The sequence below is a fragment of the Martes martes genome (assembly GCF_963455335.1).
Source record: "Martes martes genome assembly, chromosome: 4".
Classification (NCBI taxonomy): Eukaryota; Metazoa; Chordata; class Mammalia; order Carnivora; family Mustelidae; genus Martes; species Martes martes.
In genome coordinates this window covers 180,214,769-180,232,731 of record NC_137891.1, presented here as the reverse complement: position 1 = coordinate 180,232,731, position 17,963 = coordinate 180,214,769, and positions in this window count along the sequence as shown.

The following is a 17,963-nucleotide window of genomic DNA, read 5'->3' as shown; positions in this document are numbered from 1 at the left end:
ACTATATGCAGTGGGGGTTCCCTGGATGGGATCCCGCGATGGAAAAAGCACGTTAGTGGAAACCCCGGTGAAATCGAGTAGAGTCTGGAGTTCGGTGAACAGCATCTTACCAGGGTTGGTTTCCTCCTCCCTGTAGCAAACCTGCAGAGGTTTTGTAAGATGTTAACAGAAGGGAACCTGGTGGAGGGTGTAAGGAAAATCTGTATGATTTTTTTTTAAAGATTTTATTTAAATCTTTTTTTTTTTAAGATTTTATTTATTTGACAGAGAGAGACACAGCGAGAGAGGGAGCACAAGCAGGGGGAGTGGCAGAGGGAGAAGCAGGCTTCCCACTGGGTGGGGAGCCTGATGTGGGCCTCGATCCTTGGACCCTGGGATCATGACCTGAGCCAAAGGCAGATGCTTAACGACTGAGCCACCCGGCATCCAATAAATAAAATCTTGAAAAAATAAATAAATAAAATAAAAGTTTCTTCTTAGACAAGGTAAGTGGAAAAAAGGCGGAGAGCCTATGAGTTCTGGGGGAGGGGGCTTGGACACCGCCTACCATGGATGAGATGGACAAGAATGGCCATCAGATCCTCTGCGATGGGGCATGTCCTAAGCTGGGAGAGGGCGTTCGCTGATGGAGGACGGGCCAGAGAAGGGGAGGCGGGGGGGGGGCGCAACCCAGTATGTGGATTCCCAGTTGTTCTCAGGACTGGAGCCTACTCTGCACCCCCCCTCCCCGCAGGTGGCCCCAGATGGCTAGGGCTGGGCAAGCAGTGTAAGCAAGTGCGTTGGAGCTGGCATTCCCTAACCTGGGAGGCCTCCAGAGCCTAGTGCTGAGGGTAGGGTGGGGAAAGTGCTGGGGCTCCCCTCCGCCCCCACGACTGGGAGACAGATGTCAAAGGAGGGGGGTGAGGGGGCCCCAGAAAATCAGGGTGACCTTTAGCCAGCGTGGGTGCAGATGTTGCCCTTTCTGTAAACAAAGCGAGGATTCCTCAGGAAAATGTAATACAGCCAAGGACTCTTGAGCTGGTCCTTTAAAGCTAGTGCAGGTCACAAGTCCACGGGGGAGAGATGCCGAGGGGTATTATCCCTGAAGTCCTGATCAGAAAGAAGGCCGGGGAGGGTTGAGAAAACTCTGGGGCCTTTGAGTCATGGGTCAGGCCACCTGGGGCTCGGCCAAGGCCAGAGCCCAGCTAGAATGGCCCTCGAAAATCTGCACCCCCTCCGACCAGCACCACTCCTTGGCAGGGCCGTGCTCTGGGGCGGCCTCCCAGAGGCCCTGGGTGGAGGAGGCAAACCAGGGTTCCTGGTTCCTCGCCTGGAGCTTCCACTTCATTCATTAGTTCATTCATTCGTTCACAAAATCCCAAAGGCTGAGTGGGAGTCAGCCAGCCCTGGCGCAGGGCCCAGAGCTTTCCAGGCGCTCGCTCCCTGCACTGGGCACAGCTGAATGTTGCTGGGGACCTGGGAAGAGGGAGAAGGAAGTCCCCAGGGGTGGGACCAAATCAGCAAGGGCCTCTTGGTTTGGTGGAGACAGTGGGTCTTTTTCCTCGAGGACGGAGGAAGCCCAAGCCTCGGCAGAATTCCAAAGCCAAGGGACAGGTAGGTAGGACGTGGAGCCCAGCTTCCCGTTCTCGAAGCAGCAGAGACTGGTTGGAGCCCAGAGAGGCTGTGAGACCCACAGCTGATTAGCCGCAGAGCCCCAGGTGTCCCGAGTTCTAGAGCAGGCTTTTCCCATGGCTCCCCCCGCCTTTATTTCTGCTAAGACCTCCTTTCCGACCCAGGCAGGCACCCGCAGACATCTCAACACCTCCACACCTAGGCAGAGGACAAAGAGTGCGGGCGAACTGGGGTTAGTACTGGGGTTAGTGTTTCGAACGGGCTGACCCAGACCCAGGGGGATGATCCCCCCCGGGTGGGAGGCGAACAGGCTTCCGGCAGGGGTGAGAATCGACTTGCCCCAGATGGGTGACGTGAGTCACTGGGGAGCCATGTTCACACTTCCTCCTTCCTCCGGGCTTCCTTCCAGCTCCCCGGAGGGAGGTGCAGCCCAGATTCCTGGGGCAGCCATCCTCCTCCCTCCAGACTGGGGTGCCGGCTGTCTGCACCCCCAACTCCTCCACACACCCTTTTGGAGGCCCTGGTAAGTTTCCGTCTTGGCCCCATGGTGTGACTCAGCCTTGACACATCATGTGGGACGTTGGTGGCAGGAAGGGGTGACCTCCCCTCTCCTGCTGAGCTTGACCATGCGTTTCGCTGCCTCCTCCTCTTTCCTGGAGGCTGATGGGATGAGGCAAAGGACCTGTGGCTGTCCAGCCAGTGGTGGGTCTCCTTAGAGACAGGGTCTCTGCAGACCAGAGATGGTAAGCCCCGGGGGCCGTCCCCGGCTGGGTGCCTTACCACCTGCCAGGGGCTTACGCAGCCAACAGCCCTGGGAGGCTGACCCGTCACTGTCCCCATTTTACAGACGGCCTGTGCGACAGTCATGGGCAATGCATGACCGTGGTGTCCGGCGGCACAGAGGGCCTGCTGGGGACCCATGTCATGAACCTAAAGCCACACGGCTTTCTCGGCTACATGCAGCTGCCCCGGGGGAGGTCACAGAGGGCAGAGTTGGTTTGACCCATGCCCGGGTTTTGTCAGGTGAAGCTGGCATGAGGATGGGGAGGTTTGCAGAGGTGGCTGGTGGCATGGGAGGGAGGGCAGGGAGGAGGAGGGCACAGGTGGTGATGGGAGGGAGCAGGGCTGGGCTCCCTGGGTGGCGGGAGCTGGGGTTCCAGAGGGCGAGGGAGGAGGTGAAGATCTGACATCAGTGGGGGTAACTCTGCAGCCTCATAGGCTCTGGTCGTGGGGCTCTGGTTGTCGGGGTGGCCCTTGATGAGGGCTTAGGATGAGGTTCCCTTCACGTCAAGTTCTCAAGATGCTCCAACAGGCCCTTGGTGACTACTGATGGTGTGAGTGAGTTAGCTACTTGGGGCAGGAAGACTTAAAGGGTATTTTACTTTCTTCCTTCTACTTTTTTTTTTTTTTTAGAACAGCTTGATTGAAATATAATTCAGATACCATAAAATTCACACTTTTAAAGGGTTTTTTTCACAAGTAGTTTTTGGTGTATTCACAGAATTGTACAGCCATGCCCGCTGTCTAATTTCAGAACATCTTAATCACCCCAAAAGGAAACCCAGCACCCCCCCAAAAGGAAACCCTACAGCTCCCCCCCTCCAGCAGTCACTTCCCATTTCCCCCACCCACAGCCTCCCCCTCCCCAACCACTAATCTACTTTCTGTTTCCTTGGGTTTGCCTAATCTGGGCATTTCTATAAATGGAATCCCACGTGGTCTTTTATGGCTGGCTTCTTGCCCTCCGCATGTTTTCACCTCGGACCCCTGCCGGAGCTTTTGTATTCGCAAATATTCATTGTATGAGTACAGCCTTTTGTTTCTCCATTCATGGGCTGGCGGACACTTGGGTTATTTCCATGTTTGGCTCTCACAAAGAGTGCTGCTGGGGACGTTCGTGTACAGGTGGGACCCATGTTTTCCTTCCTCTTGGGTGGTTACCTGTGAGCAGAGTTGTTGGGGCAATTTTTATGCCGCTTGAATTCTTCCCAATAAGCACATACTTTTTTTTATAATAAATGAATATTTTAAAAATCAGTTTTTCACTGGGTGCCTGGGTGGGTAGCTCAGTCTTTAAGCATCTGCCTTTGGCTCAGGTCTTGATTCTGTCTCTCTCTCCCTCAAACAAATTAATAAAATCTTTTAAATTAATAATTTTTTAAAATTAATAATTATTTTTTCTAAAAAGATGAGCTGAATCCATAGGGGAAAAAAAATAGTGGACCAAACTTTGAGACAGGGAAGGACTGGCTGGGAGCCAGGACTGAGGCCACCAGCAGGTGGACATGTAACTGAGAGCAAATTATCACCCTTCCCAGGGCCTCATCGGGGACGTGGGGGTGGGGCAGGGGTGGGCAGGGCAGCAGCTGAGCTGGGATGAAGACATCTCCAGCCCTTCTCTGCCCTGACAGCTCAAGATCATAAGGCAGCCTAGGTTCCCACACCTGGTTCAAGAAACACATCAGGGAAATGATCTGTGGGTTCTCTTCCTAAAAGGATGAGTGCCCTAAAATTGGTAGTCCAGATAAAGACCAGATTCAAGGGCACCTGGGTGGCTCAGTGGGTTAAGCCTCTGCCTTCAGCTCAGGTCATGATCTCAGGGTCCTGGGATCGAGTCCCACATCGGGCTCTCTGCTCAGCGGGGAGCCTGCTTCCCCCTTGTCTCTCTGCCTGCCTCTCTGCCTACTTGTGATCTCTCTGTGTCAAATAAATAAATAAAATATTTAAAAAAAAAAAAAAAAAAAACAGATTCAACCCAGCAGAATGTTTTAGGTCACACCCTTTCCAATCTCTAATTGAGAGGTGAGCAGATAGCTAACTCTATCTGCCACTTATCTTCCACTTTATTTTTATTTTATTTTATTTTTATTTATTATTTGACAGAGGGAGAGAGCACAAGCAGAGAGGATGGCAGGGAGAGGGAGAAACAGACTCCCGGCTGAGCAGGGAGCCAGATGAGAGACTCGATCCCAGGAGCCTGGGATCATAATCTGACCAAATGCAGTTGCTTAACCAACTGAGCCACCCAGGCGCCCCTATTTTTTTTTTTTTAAGATTTTATTTATTTATTTATTTGAAAGAGACAGACAGACAGAGACAGCAACAGAGATCAAAGCAGACTCTCCACTGAGCAGGGAACCCGACGTGGGGCTTAATCCCAAGACCCTGGGATCATGACCTGAGCCAAAATAAAGAGTCAGACTCTTAACTCACTGAGCCACCCAGGCGCCCTTTAATCTTCCACTTTAAACTAATGCTTCTCAAACTAAATTGTGCCTACAAAATCCTGGGGATCTCGTTAATATGCAAATGTTGAACCAATGGGTCTGAAGCGGGACCTCGATTGTGTCCTTCTAACAAGCTCCCAGGTGAAGTCAGCACAGCTGGTCCCAGAATCACAACTTATTTTTTTTAATTTTTTAATTTTTATTTTTTAAGACTTTATTCATTTATTTGACAGAGAGACAGATCACAAGTAGGCAGAGAGGTAGGCAGAGGGGGAGGGGGAAGCAGGCTCCCCGCTGAGCAGAGAGCCCAACGCAAGGCTCCATCCCAGAACGGACCGTGAGACCATGACCTGAGCCCACGGCAGAGGCTTAACCCACTGAGCCCCCCGGGTGCCCCAGAATCACAATTTAAATACCCAGGCTCTACCCCTCCCACGCATGGGAAGGAAACGGCACTTTACAAATTTCTCCATTTACTCATTAGGGAACTCAGTCCCTATTGGATGTATTTTTTTTTCTTAATTTGAGAGAGAGACAGCATGGGCAGGGGATGGGGCAGAGGGAGAGGGACAAGCCGACTCCCTGCTAAGCGTCAGAGGCGATGGATCCCAGGACCCTGAGATCATGACCTGAGCCCAAGTCAGAAGCTTAACCGACTGAGCCACCCAGGTGCTCCCCCGCCCCTTGAATGTGTTTTGATGGATCTCTGATCGCTGTTTGATGAGTCAATGGACGTAAGAACAAAATGCTTACACCTGTTCGAGGAAGAACGTGGGGAAAATTGATGTCATGTAATCCTTGTGATACCCTGTGAGATTAGAAGCTTATCCCCATTTTGCACAGGGGGAGGTACAGAGGGGGCAGGCAGATGACCAAGTTGTGGTTTGTCCTCCAGTCTGACTCCAAACCTGGTGCTGGCTCCCCTGCCCCGGAGCTCCCCTCTTCCTTCTGTCTACACCGTAGAATTGCTAAAAGATGACATAAAACCATACAAACTGACTTCCTGTGAGCTTTTCTTACCTGCCGTTTCTTTCTTGGGTTTCATCCCTCCTTTTTGTGTATTTGTTTCTTCTCTATGTCTGTCCTTCCACTAGAATGGAAATTTGTTGAAGGGAAGGACACTGCTGGGCCCCTAACTTCTGGGCACACAGTGGGAGCTCAATAAATATTGGTTGTATGAATGAACCGAAACATTTTGAGATAGCAGGTAAAAAAGTAAATTGCAGAATGTTATGCAGGGAACAACTCCATTTTTGTTCAGAAAATGTTTGAGCGCAAGGAGAGAACAATCTGTAAGGCCACATATTAATTATCTCAGGGATTGAGACTGGGGTTTCCGTGCGGCTGATTTTCATTTTCCCTTGTTTCATTCTTTTCTCTTTTATATGAGCATGAATTTCTTTAGTAATAATTTTTTAAAAAATGTTTTTTAAAAGAATAATCATCCAGGGGGCACCTGGCTGGCTCAGTCAGGGGAGCGTGTGACTCTTGATCTTGGAATTATGGGTTCGAGGCCCAAGTTAGGTATAGAGATTGCTTAAAAAATAAAGTCTTGGGGGCACCTGGGTGGCTCAGATGGTTAAGCAGCTGTCTTCAGCTCAGGTCATGACCCCAGTATCCTGGGATCAAGCCCTAAGTCGGGCTCCCTGCTCAGCGGGGAGCCTGCTTCCCCCTTCCCCTCTCCCCCTGCTTGTGTTCTCTCTGTCTCTCTCTCAGATGAATAAATTAAAAATCTTTAAAAAATTAATCATATCAAATCTTGGGATGCCTGGGTGGCTCAGTCTGTTAAGCATCTGACTCTTGGTTTTGGCTCACCTCCTGATCTCAGGGTCATAGGATCGAGTCCTGCATTGGGCTCAGCTGAGCATGGAGCTTGCTTGGGATTCTCTCTTCCTCTGCCCCTCCCCATAAGCCCGAGCACTCTCTCTCTCTCTCAAAAAACAAAAACAAAAAACCTTAATAAAAGAATCATCCACACTTCTTTCTAGTATGTATGTATGTATATATATATATATATATTTTAAAGATTTTATTTATTTATTTGACAGAGAGATCACAAGTAGACAGAGAGGCAGGCAGAGAGAGAGAGGAGGAAGCAGGCTCCCTGCTGAGCAGACAGCCCGATGCGATGCGGGGCTCGATCCCAGGACCCTGGGATCATGACCTAAGCCAAAGGCAGAGGCTTAACCCACTGAGCCACCCAAGTGCCTCTCTTCCTAATATGTATATACAGATGGGTGGAAATAAAAGGACATTTATTCCAGCATTATTTATCATAGCAAAAAATTGGAGATTATCATTTGCCCACTTTAAAATTTACATTGTTTAAAAAAATTAAAATAAAATATAAATTGTTTTGATTTTTTACAAAGAACATTGCAATGGACTGAATGGTTATGGGCCCCATCCACCCCCACCAAATTTATGTGTTGAAATCCCAACCTCTCGTGGGACGGCGTGTGGAGGTGGGGCATTTTAGAGGTGATCAGATCTCAAGGGCAGAGCCTTCATGATGGAATGTGTGTCCATCTGAGAGTGATCCCTCACCCCACCCGCCATGTGAGGTTATAGCAAAAACAAAAACAAAAACAAAAACCTTGTCTCTGAACTCGGAAGCGGGTCCTCCGTAGACATTGAATCTGCTGGTGCCTTGGTCTCACGCTTCGCAATGTCCAGAACTGGGAGAAAATAAATTCCTGTTGCCTATAAGCTGTCCGGTCTATGGTATTTTGTTACAGCAACCCAGACGAAGACCAATATGTGTTTGTGTAACTGAAAACAAACAGCAGATAAGAGGGCGATGTGTAGGCTCGCTGGTGGACAACCCAGATCGGCCAGCCAGAGGCTCCCCTCCGGCCCCCGGTCCAGGTGCTGCCGTACCTGGCCAAGCCTGTCCTGGGTTTTCTTCTCCCCCGTGCCACATGAGCAGTGGAAACAGTGTCTGACAAGGGGGACCAGCAGCAGAAAATAGGCAACCTGCTTCAGAGACCGAAGGCCTCTGATCTTTGCTGTCTCCTTAGGGACAGGTCAGAAGCCCCGATGATACCATGGGCTTGTCCCTAGAAGCTGGGGTCTCTGTCCGTGGCTCAGACTTCCTACTGACGGAGCACTCGGGACAGGGTAAACAGACAGCTGGGTATGTTTTCCGAGCATCGTGGGGGAAATTAAGTCCCACGTCTAGCTCTGCCTGTTGGGTGATTCATCCGCCTCATTATCCCACACAGGCTAGAGGTCACCGTAGTGCAGTTCTCTTCGATAACCATGCCCCAGCAAATATCAATGCAGCTGTGGGAACAACATTAGGACTTCTTCCTGCCTTCAAGGAGTTGACAATGTATCACTTTACAAGTCCAGGAGACACAAGTACCTCCAAGTTAGGGTCCCGTGGAGACTAAGGGGACCCTGGAATGCTTCCACTGGGGGTGGGATGGGACATGCCCCCAGCATGCTACCAAACCGAGAAACGCTAAAAGAGCTTTGCAGAAAGTACAGTACATTCTAAATGTTTCCATTAAGCAACCTGACCCTTTTTTAAATTTCCTCTTCTTTTTTTTTTTTTTTAAGATTTTTACTTACTTATTTGACAGACAGAGATCACAAGTAGATAGGGCAGCAGGCAGAGACAGAGGAGGAAGCGGGCTCCCTGCTGAACGGAGAGTCCAATGTGGGGCTTGACCCAAGGTCCCTGAGATCATGACCTGAGCCAAAGGCAGAGGCTTAACCCACTGAGCCACCAAAGGCACCCTAGCAACCTGACCCTTTTAAGACCCACACTGATCACAATGTGATTATGCTAGTGAGAAGATGATGGGAATTATAAAAATATTTGTGGCCTCATAAGGGGACACACAGCTAAAGTCGTTCAGGTGCGTGTCTCCTCTCTCTCTGGTCTGGGACTGTGAGTGAGCCACCAGGTGTGGTGGTTGGTGCCGACCCCTGTCTGCTCATTCTGTGTCACTGCACACACCTGCTTTGTTTTCACCTCTCCATTTAGCCCCGCCAGAAAACGTCTTGTCTCTTTATTGGCCGAATGTCCCCTTTAGAATATAAGTGCCACGAGAGGGGAGCCTTCTCTGTCCACGTGCCCACTGTCTGGCATTTGTCTTTAAGCTGAATGCCCCTAGACGACAGGACCTTGAGTTGCCTTTATCATGAACAAAAGGATATATGTAACATATTTAAGTTAGAAGACATGATCAACTGGGAAGTTGCTGCCCAGTTTAGGAATTACAACGTTACTGATTATGTGTCTTTCTCTGTCCCATCACCTGGGTCCAACCAGAGGAAACCACTATCCTAAATTGTGTTTAACAGTCCTTTCTATTACTATTTCCCTTAAAAAAAATTTTTTTTTTTCAGATTTTATTTAGGGGTGCCTGGGTGGCTCAGTCAGTTAAGCATGCTCCCTGCTGCTTATGCTCTCTCTTTCTCTAACTCTCTCTCTGTCAAATGAATTAGTAAGATTTTACTTATTCATTTGACAGAGAGAGAGTGAGCACAAGGAAGGGAGCAGCAGGCAGAGGGAGACGGAGAAGTAGGCTCCCCACTGAGCAGGGAGACCGACATGGGGCTCGATCCCAGGACCCCAGGATCATTTTCTGAGCTGAAGGCAGACGCTTAACTGACTGAGCCACCAGGTGTCCCTCCCTTAAAAATTTTTTTTGAGGGGCACCTGGCTGTCTGAGTCTGTAGAGTTTGAGACTCTTGATCTCAGAGTTGTGAGTTTGAGCTCCATGTTGAGTAGAGAAATTACTTTTAAAAAAGTTTTTTACGATAGGGGCACCTGGCTGGCTCAGTGGGTTAAAGCCTCTGCCTTCAGCTCAGGTCATGATCCCGGGGTCCTGGGATCGAGCCCCACATCGGGCTCTCTGCTCAGCAGGATACCTGCTTCCTCCCTCTCTCTGCCTGCCTCTCTGCCTACTTGTGATCTCTGTCTGTCAAATAAATAAATAAAATCTTTTAAAAAGAAGTTTTTTATGATAAATACATATATCCTTAGTCAATATAATTGTGAAAATTCATCAAGCTGTATACCTATAATTTGTCTACTTTTCTAAACATGTATCTGTATGCATGAACATCAGTGAAAAGTTAACAAAAAATGCACAGGTGCTTGGGCAGTTCTACTTTAAGACCAGAGTTGGAGGGACCCCTGCCCTGGGTTCTGCTTTAGAAGACCCTGCTCGGTAAGGAGTCCACATGGCCAGAAGGCTGTGGCCACCCCCCGCCGCAAAGCATAGCCTTATTCCTTCACAGTACTCCAGGTACCTAAATTGTTTTTGTATGTTTTTTTAAAGATTTTATTTATTTATTTTTTGAGACAGAGAGAGAGAGAGCCTGGCATGCAGTGGCTCCCACGGCCCTGAGATCATGATCTGAGCCAAAGGCAGATGGAGTTTAACTGACTAAGCCACCCAGGTGTCCCTCCAGGTACCCAAATTCTTATTGGTATATTTGTCAAGATGAGAACATAGAAAAATATTTCTTTTAACAGTTTGTTAGCTTGATTGGTAGTCGTTAAGGATTTTAGACCTAGTTATGTGAATCTCGGCTAGTACTCTTTTTTTTTTTTTTTAGGTAAACTCAACACTACCCCTAACATGGGGCTCAAATTCATGACCCCAAGATCAAGAGTCACATGTTCTACCGACCAAGCCAGACAGGCTCCCCCACCCCCCACTGGTACTCTTGCTCTAGGCCCTGCAAATGTTAGGGGTGAGGTTGCACCCAGGACCTACTCCCAGAGGGGATGGGGTACTAGGATTTTTAAAAAGCTTCTGAGCTGGGTGGTTCAGTTGGTTAAGTGCCCGCATCGGGCTCCCTGCTTGGTGGGGAGCCTGCTTCCCCGTCTCCCTCTGCCCCTCCCCCTGCTTGTGTTCTCTCTCTCTCTCTCTCATAAATAAATAAAACCTTTTTTTTAAAAAAGATTTTATTTATTTATTTGACAGAGAGACAGCGAGAGAAGGAAAACAAACAGGAGGAGTGGGAGAGGGAGAAGCAGGCTTCCTGCTGAGCAAAGAGCCCGATGCGGGACTCGATCCCAGGACTCTGGGATCATGACCTGAGCAAAAAGCAGACGCCTAATGACTGAGCCACCCAGGCACCCCCCAAATAAATAAAATCCTAAAAAAAAAAAAAAAAAAAAAAAAAGGAAGAAAGAAACCCTCTTTACTCTGAGCTTATAACAATCATCCCATATTTTTCTGAGACTTTTAAATTTTGCTTTCATACTTAATATCTGGATTGATTTTCATATGTGCATAGTGAGATAAGCTCCGTTGCCTTTCAAATGGGCAGCAGAGGATTCCAGGACCATTCCCTGGCCAGTCCCTCCTTTGTGCCAGATGGCGCTGCCACCCATTCATCATGGTGTAGGTCTGGTCTGGGACTCTTTCCTGATCTGTCCAATAGGCTTCCTTTTCTGCAATTAATATTTATGACTGGTGTGATTTGTTTCATTTTTCCATGAAAAACAACACCAGCAAACCAATCCTACTACTCTTAGGGAAGACTCTGAAACTCATTTACCCAGAACTATGATTGCTAATGGTGTTAAAATGATACCACTCCCAACATGGTCCTGAATTTAACAGGTGTCACACTTCAAGCAAAAGGAGAGAAGCTCTAGCAAGCGACATTTCATCTGAGCTAGCCATTGAGTGGGGTGCAGTGGGGGAGGAAGCCAGCAGCATCCGGGAGCCCCCTGGACACCCGCGAAGCAACCCCTGTTGGACCCATAGGCCAACCCTAGCACACAGGTAAACATTTCCACAGAACTGGGGCAGGAGGGAATTTGAGGAATTTGCTTCCTTCTCAAGTGAACAGATGGGGAGATTGGAGAGAGGAGGGTTAGAGAAGTATTTGGCTGGCCCCTGCCATTTATCTGGGCTTTCTGGCATCAGAGAAATCTGCATCCATACCTAGGCATTGACCCTGACCCTTTCTCCAGGGCCAAATGCAGCCTCTGCAAGACAGAGTGAACTCTAATTAGTGTCAGGATTTTGTCAGACGAAGGACGGTCTACCTTAGTGAAAACAAAGCACTAGACTTTTTGGACCGTGACGACTAGGGTTCGAGCACTGGCTCTGTCTGCCACCCTCAGAACTGAATTCAGGTCTCCCGTTTCCTCCTTTACAAAGTCAGGGTAATGATGCCTCCACCAAAAAGTTCTAATGAGGAGCCCCTGGCGGGCTCTAGTCTGAAGAACGTGTGACTCTTGATCTCGGGGTCCTGAGTTTGAGTCCCACGTTGGGTGTAGAGATTACTTAAATAAATAAAACTTTGATACTTAAAACAAAATTCTAATGAGCTGAAGTCTTGGAAAGAGCCTTGTAAGCCACACAGCTCCTGCCAAGTGTTAGCTGTATGGATAAGATGCTCGTCTAGCCCCTAATTCAAAGTCATCCGGAACGGTTCCGCTCATAGCCTCCCCTAAGGGAGATTTAAAAAAAAGAGGTATTTGAGTTGACATTTTGTAACTCACTTACCCTAAATAACACAGGGCAAGAGCTGAATCACAGCACATGAATTATAGCCTGGACATAAGATTGTTGGAAACATTCCCCAACATTTTTAGCCAAAACATTGTTCATTCCTTAATGTTCTCCCTCTTCTGCGTCCCACACCCAGCCAAGGACTGACTCAGCCTTAAGGGAGAAGTAGCTTGAATTCAACAACACTGTATTTAACATCTTTTTTTAAAAGTATATTTGTTTATTTTAAGTAAGCTCCACACCCCATGTGGGGCTTGAACTCATGACCCTGAGATCAAGAGTTGAGCACTCTTCCGACCAAACCTGCCAGGTGTCCCGTATTTAGCATTTTCCTATAGTCCTACATTGAGCCAGAATGCTTCAGGTAAGGAGGGCCCCAGCACTAGGGGTCCTCAGGAGACCAAAGCAGAAGTCAGAGATGTCATAAAGTGATGCAGCATTAGCGAGAGGATGTACCAAGGGATTAACATTAAGATTCCTTCCAGCTCTAAAGTTGGATGCGGAAAAGTGGATGAGTATGTGTAGATAAAAGGCCCAAGTGAGTGACCAGGAAGAAATGACTCTGAGACCTCAGAGACCAGTGGGGACTGGAGAGGGATGCATTCCTGGAGGTGAATCTTGACTCACAGGCGTAGGACTGGGAAGGGAGAAAGGGAGGAGAGAAGACAGTTGGGGAAGAGGCATCGACCATGTTAGCCAAGGCTGGAATCCAATCCAACAACCACTTACTTAGCACATCTCCAAGGCAGATACAAACATAAATAGGAATTTCAGTCCTGAAGAGATCCTGAAATACCTCTTGGTGTCAGTCACATGACTACTTCTTCAAGCTGAAACCGGTTGGTTCTGTGGCAACGGGGTGGGTGGTTGTCTGTTTCAGGGCAGCGATCCACTGGGAGAAGGTGGAACCCTGACCCAAGGATGGCGCATTGGCATCGTGACGGGAGTGGGCTTCTGGGCTCATTCCTCCATTTGTTCCTCCAGCCCTCGCAACCCTTTTGCAATCCATTACCCACATAACATCCTCTTCCATTTCGGGGTACCTGGCAGGCTCAGTTGGTAGAGCGTGAGACGCCTGACCGCTGGGTGGAGAGTTTGAGCCCCACTTGAACTGGGGTAGAGTTTACTTTGAGAAAAAGGGGAGGACACCTGGGTGGCTCAGTCAGTTAAATATATGCCTTCTGCCCAGGTCATGATCTTGGGGTCCTGGGATTGAGCTCCATGCTGGGTTCTCTGCTCAGCGGGAGAGCCTGCTTCTCCCTCTCCCATTCCCCCAGTTGTGTTTGGGTTAGGAAGTGCTTTCTGAGATCCGATGATGAGGAGGGAGCTCCCATGCACAGATCTCGAGGCAAAGCAGCAGAGGCAGAGGAAACAGCCGACATAAAGCCGGGAGCCAGCCATAAGCATCGTGTATCTGAATGACCATTGCAAGGAATGGTGGCTTTTTTTTTTTTTTATACCGGGTGAAGCATGTGGGTTTAACCCAGCAAGGCACTCCCTTGGGGCTGAGCGTAGGATAGGCATGGCTTCAGAGGTCAGTCTACACGACTGGGGAAAACTCAAGTTGGAAGATTTGACCAGCTGTTCCTGAAGGAAGGGTGGGTCCTTGGTCTGTAACTGCCAATGGACATACACAGATTTTAGGGCAGCAACATTGCAGCCTAAGGGAAGGAGGAGTAGGGTTTGCTAGTCTGTGGGAGGTGGCTAATCCAACCTGGCAAATTCTTCTTCCATTCTGGACATTGACGAGGCCTTGTAGAGCTCATAGGCACTCGGGCGCTCACACGCACGCATTCTCAGATCTGTGCGTTCCGCGTGGGTGTCTTCAGCATCATCCCGTAGGCGAGGAAGCGGAAGGAAAAATGACCTTTCTGTGTCACAGTAACCTACAAGCTAGGCTGAGACCCAGTTCTCCTGATCCCTGATCGAGCGCTTGTTCCTTTTTATTTTTTTTTTTAAAGATTTTATTCATTTATTTGAAGAGATCGCAAGCAGGCAGAGAGGCTGGGAGAGAAGTAGGCTCCCCGCTGAGCAGAGAGCCGGATGCAGGGCTCCATCCCAGGACCCTGGGATCATGACCTGAGCTGAAGGCAGAGGCTTTAACCCACTGAGCCATCCAGGCGCCCCTCGAGTGCTCGTTCCTTAAACAAGACTGCCACATGGACCCGAAGATGCTGGGGTCAGAACTCTGAAAAGCCGATTGAGTGGGAAGAAGCCCGCTCCTTCCTTCTCTCAGCCCACCTTTGCATCTTAAAGTATAAATATGCCATTTTCCATTTCCAGATGCAGTTTCTGGGGCCTCTATTCCTCTCCAAATTTGTGTTCAACTTTCTCTCACATCCTCACTAATATTTACTGATGATAGGGGTGCCTGGGTGGCTCAGTGGGTTAAAGCCTCTGCCTTAGGCTCAGGTCATGATCTCAGGGTCCTGGGATCGAGCCCGGCGTCTGGCTCTCTGCTCAGCGGGGAGTCTGCATCCCCCTCTCTCTCTGCCTGCCTCTCTGCCTACTTGTATCTCTCTGTCAAATGGACGAATAAAATCTTAAAAAAAAAAAAAATTTACTGAGGATAAATTTAAATGTATTATTTCGAATGTGAGAATATTGCATTTGCATGAGGATAAATCTTAAATCAATGACACAAGTAATTTTGGTTAAAAATTCTCTAGTAGCCACATTCAAATCATAAAAAGGGACAAGGTTGGGGCGCCTGGGTGCCTCAGTCAGTTAAGGGTCTGACTCTTGATTTTGGCTCAGGTCATGACCTCAGGGTCATGAGATCGAGCCCAGTGTCCGGCTCTGTACTCAGCACAGAATCTGCTTGAGAGTCTCCCTCTCCCTCTCTCTCTGCCCCTCCCCCACCCCAGGGCATCTGTGTGCTCTCTCAAAATAAATAAATCAATCTTTTTTTTTTAAGAGGACAGGGTTCATTTTAACATATTTTATTCAGTATATAAAAATATTGTTTAAAACATAATCAATATAAAATATTAAAGATATAGTTTAGATTTTTTTTTTTTTTGTACTAAGCCTTCAAAACCGGGTGCGCATTTTACACTTAATGGGCATTCCAGTCTGGACTAGCCACATTTCAAATGCATAATACCACTTGTGGCTACTGCACCACGCAGGAGAGCTCTCAGGGTCGAACTGCTAACATTCAGGGGCGCCTGGCTGGGTCAGTCAGTAGAGCATCTGACTCTTGATCTCAGGGTTGTAGGTTTGAGCCCCATACTGGGTATAGAGATGACTTAAAGAGAAAAAAAAATTGAGAACTGCTAGTGTCTGAGGCTGACCAGTGTGAAGTTGGCAGACATCCTTTTTCTTTTTTTAGCGAGAGAGTGCTCATTATGTGCAGAGGGCACGAGAGAATTTTAAGCAGGCTCTGGGCTGAGTGCACAGTACAATGTGGGGCTTGATCTCATGACCCTGAGATCATGACCTGAGCCAAAGCCAAGAATCTGATGCTCACACGACTGAGTCACCCAGGCGCCCCAGTAGACATCTTTTTTGGGGGGGCAATGTGTCTTCTAATGTCCCTGCCGTCACACGGTACCCTCCAAGAGCACATACCCTCTAAGAGCTAGAAATGAAAACGAGCTATAGTTAACTTGACTTTTAAAACTGTGAAAGATTAGGGGCGCTTGGGTGGCTCAGTGGGTTAAAGCCTCTGCCTTCAGCTCAGGTCATGACCCCAGGGTCCTGGGATCCAGCCCCGCTTTGGGCTCTCTGCTCAGCGAGGAGCCTGCTTCCCTCCCCCTCTCTGTCTGCATCTCTGTCTACTTGTGATCTCTGTCTGTCAAATAAATAAATAAAATCTTTAAAAAATAAAAAAAATAATAAAACTGTGGAAGATTAAACTAGAAGGGCTCTCTGAGATTCTCTGGTCCAGAAGACGGCAAACTTCAGTCCTGGGCCAGACCAGGCTCACTGCCTGTGTTATTCGACAGCCTGGGAGCTGACAATGGTTTTTATATATTTAAGTAGTTAAAAAATAACTGAAGAAAGAGTAATGCTTCATGATATGGGAATATTACATCGAATTCAAAATTCAGTGTAATAATAAAGTTTTATTGGAACACCTCCACGCTCATCGGCTTCCATTTTGTCTGTGGCTGCTTTAGAGCTAAAATTGCAGGTGACTGGCCGCCACAGAGACGATGTGACCCATCCAGTCCAACATGGTATGGTCCGGCCTTTTACAGAAGAAATTGGCTGACCCCTGGACAAGACCGGCAGCTCCTTTTCTGTTGATGGGGAATTGAGGCACAGAGAGAGAAAATGACCACCCAGAGATCACACAGTCTGCCAAGGGCCAGATGAGAACCCTTTGGTTCCCTGTTAGGGCTTTTTTTTTTTTTTTTTTTTTTTTTTCAGAGAGAGAGAAATCAGAAGTAGGCAGAGAGGCAGGCGGAGAGAAAGGAGGAAGCAGGCTTCCGTTGAGCGGAGAGCCCAATGTGGGGCTCGATCCCAAGACCCTGATATCATGACCTGAGCCGAAGACAGAGGCCTAAACCACTGAGCCACCCAAGCGCCCCTGTTAGGGCTCTTTTCAACTACTATCACATCAAAGCACCTAAGAAGCATCTCGGTTTATCATGACCATGACCACTGGGTCCTTGGTCCTTTTGTACGTTTTTCTCTCAGCGCCTTCTCACACACAGGCTCGATGTAGGCTTTAGAATGAGCCTGCTGCATCTGTGACCTCAAGAGGGCAGCCCGGGCTAACTAAGGTCATTCCAAAGTGCACCGTCTCAACCAGGAGAACCAAAACCCCAAATCCAATCACTATGTTGTCCTATCCCTCAACCCCCACCCAAAAGAAAGAAAATGGGTCAGAAGGGCCTGAATTGGTTTTGATAACGATCTACTTACATATGAGTAGAAATTTAAGACAGTTTCCTTTTATTTTAAACCAGTTGCCAAAGGAGAATTCCAGCACAGGACAAATCCCCACATCTGGCTAGAACAGAAGGCAGGGAAGGCAAAGTCAGCAGCGAAAGAAACGTCGGCATGTCAGAGCGAAACACCCATACATTAAACATACACACACTTTTCTGAGTATTGGGGGAACATGGAGAGGAAATTAGTTCTCCCACAGCCCTGGGGACAGTTTTAAGTAGGTGAGTGGAGCTGTGCTCATGACCCAGATTTGTCCTCATTCTGAGTGGGCTGAAGAAGAGGTTTCATGTCTTCATTTGGGGAAGGCTAGTCATAAAATGGGGCTAGTGGGGCTCGCAGCCTAGTATCAGTGAGGTATTTATGAAGTATAATTAATGTTTGCTGCGGGTTTGGGGATCCTGGGATTAAAAGGTGCCCTGTGCAACGTGCAAGATGGACGGGTGTTACTTCGAGAGCAGATGCATTCCGTGGGTGTCACCACTGTTGTTGTTTACTAAGGCAGGAGGGGACAAAAGTAGGTTAAGACCATGTGGCATAATCCTTCGACGTGACCCAGAACAGGAGACCTGTAGAGGGAGGCTATCACATCAGATGGTGTAGAGAAATCTCACGGAGAATGCGCAAATCCCCAGAGGCGGAATGGTTGGCTTCCTAACACCTAATCACGCCTGGGAGAAATCTGGTGGGGCTAGCTGGAGAAACACAGACGGCTCTTCCGGCTTTACAAGGA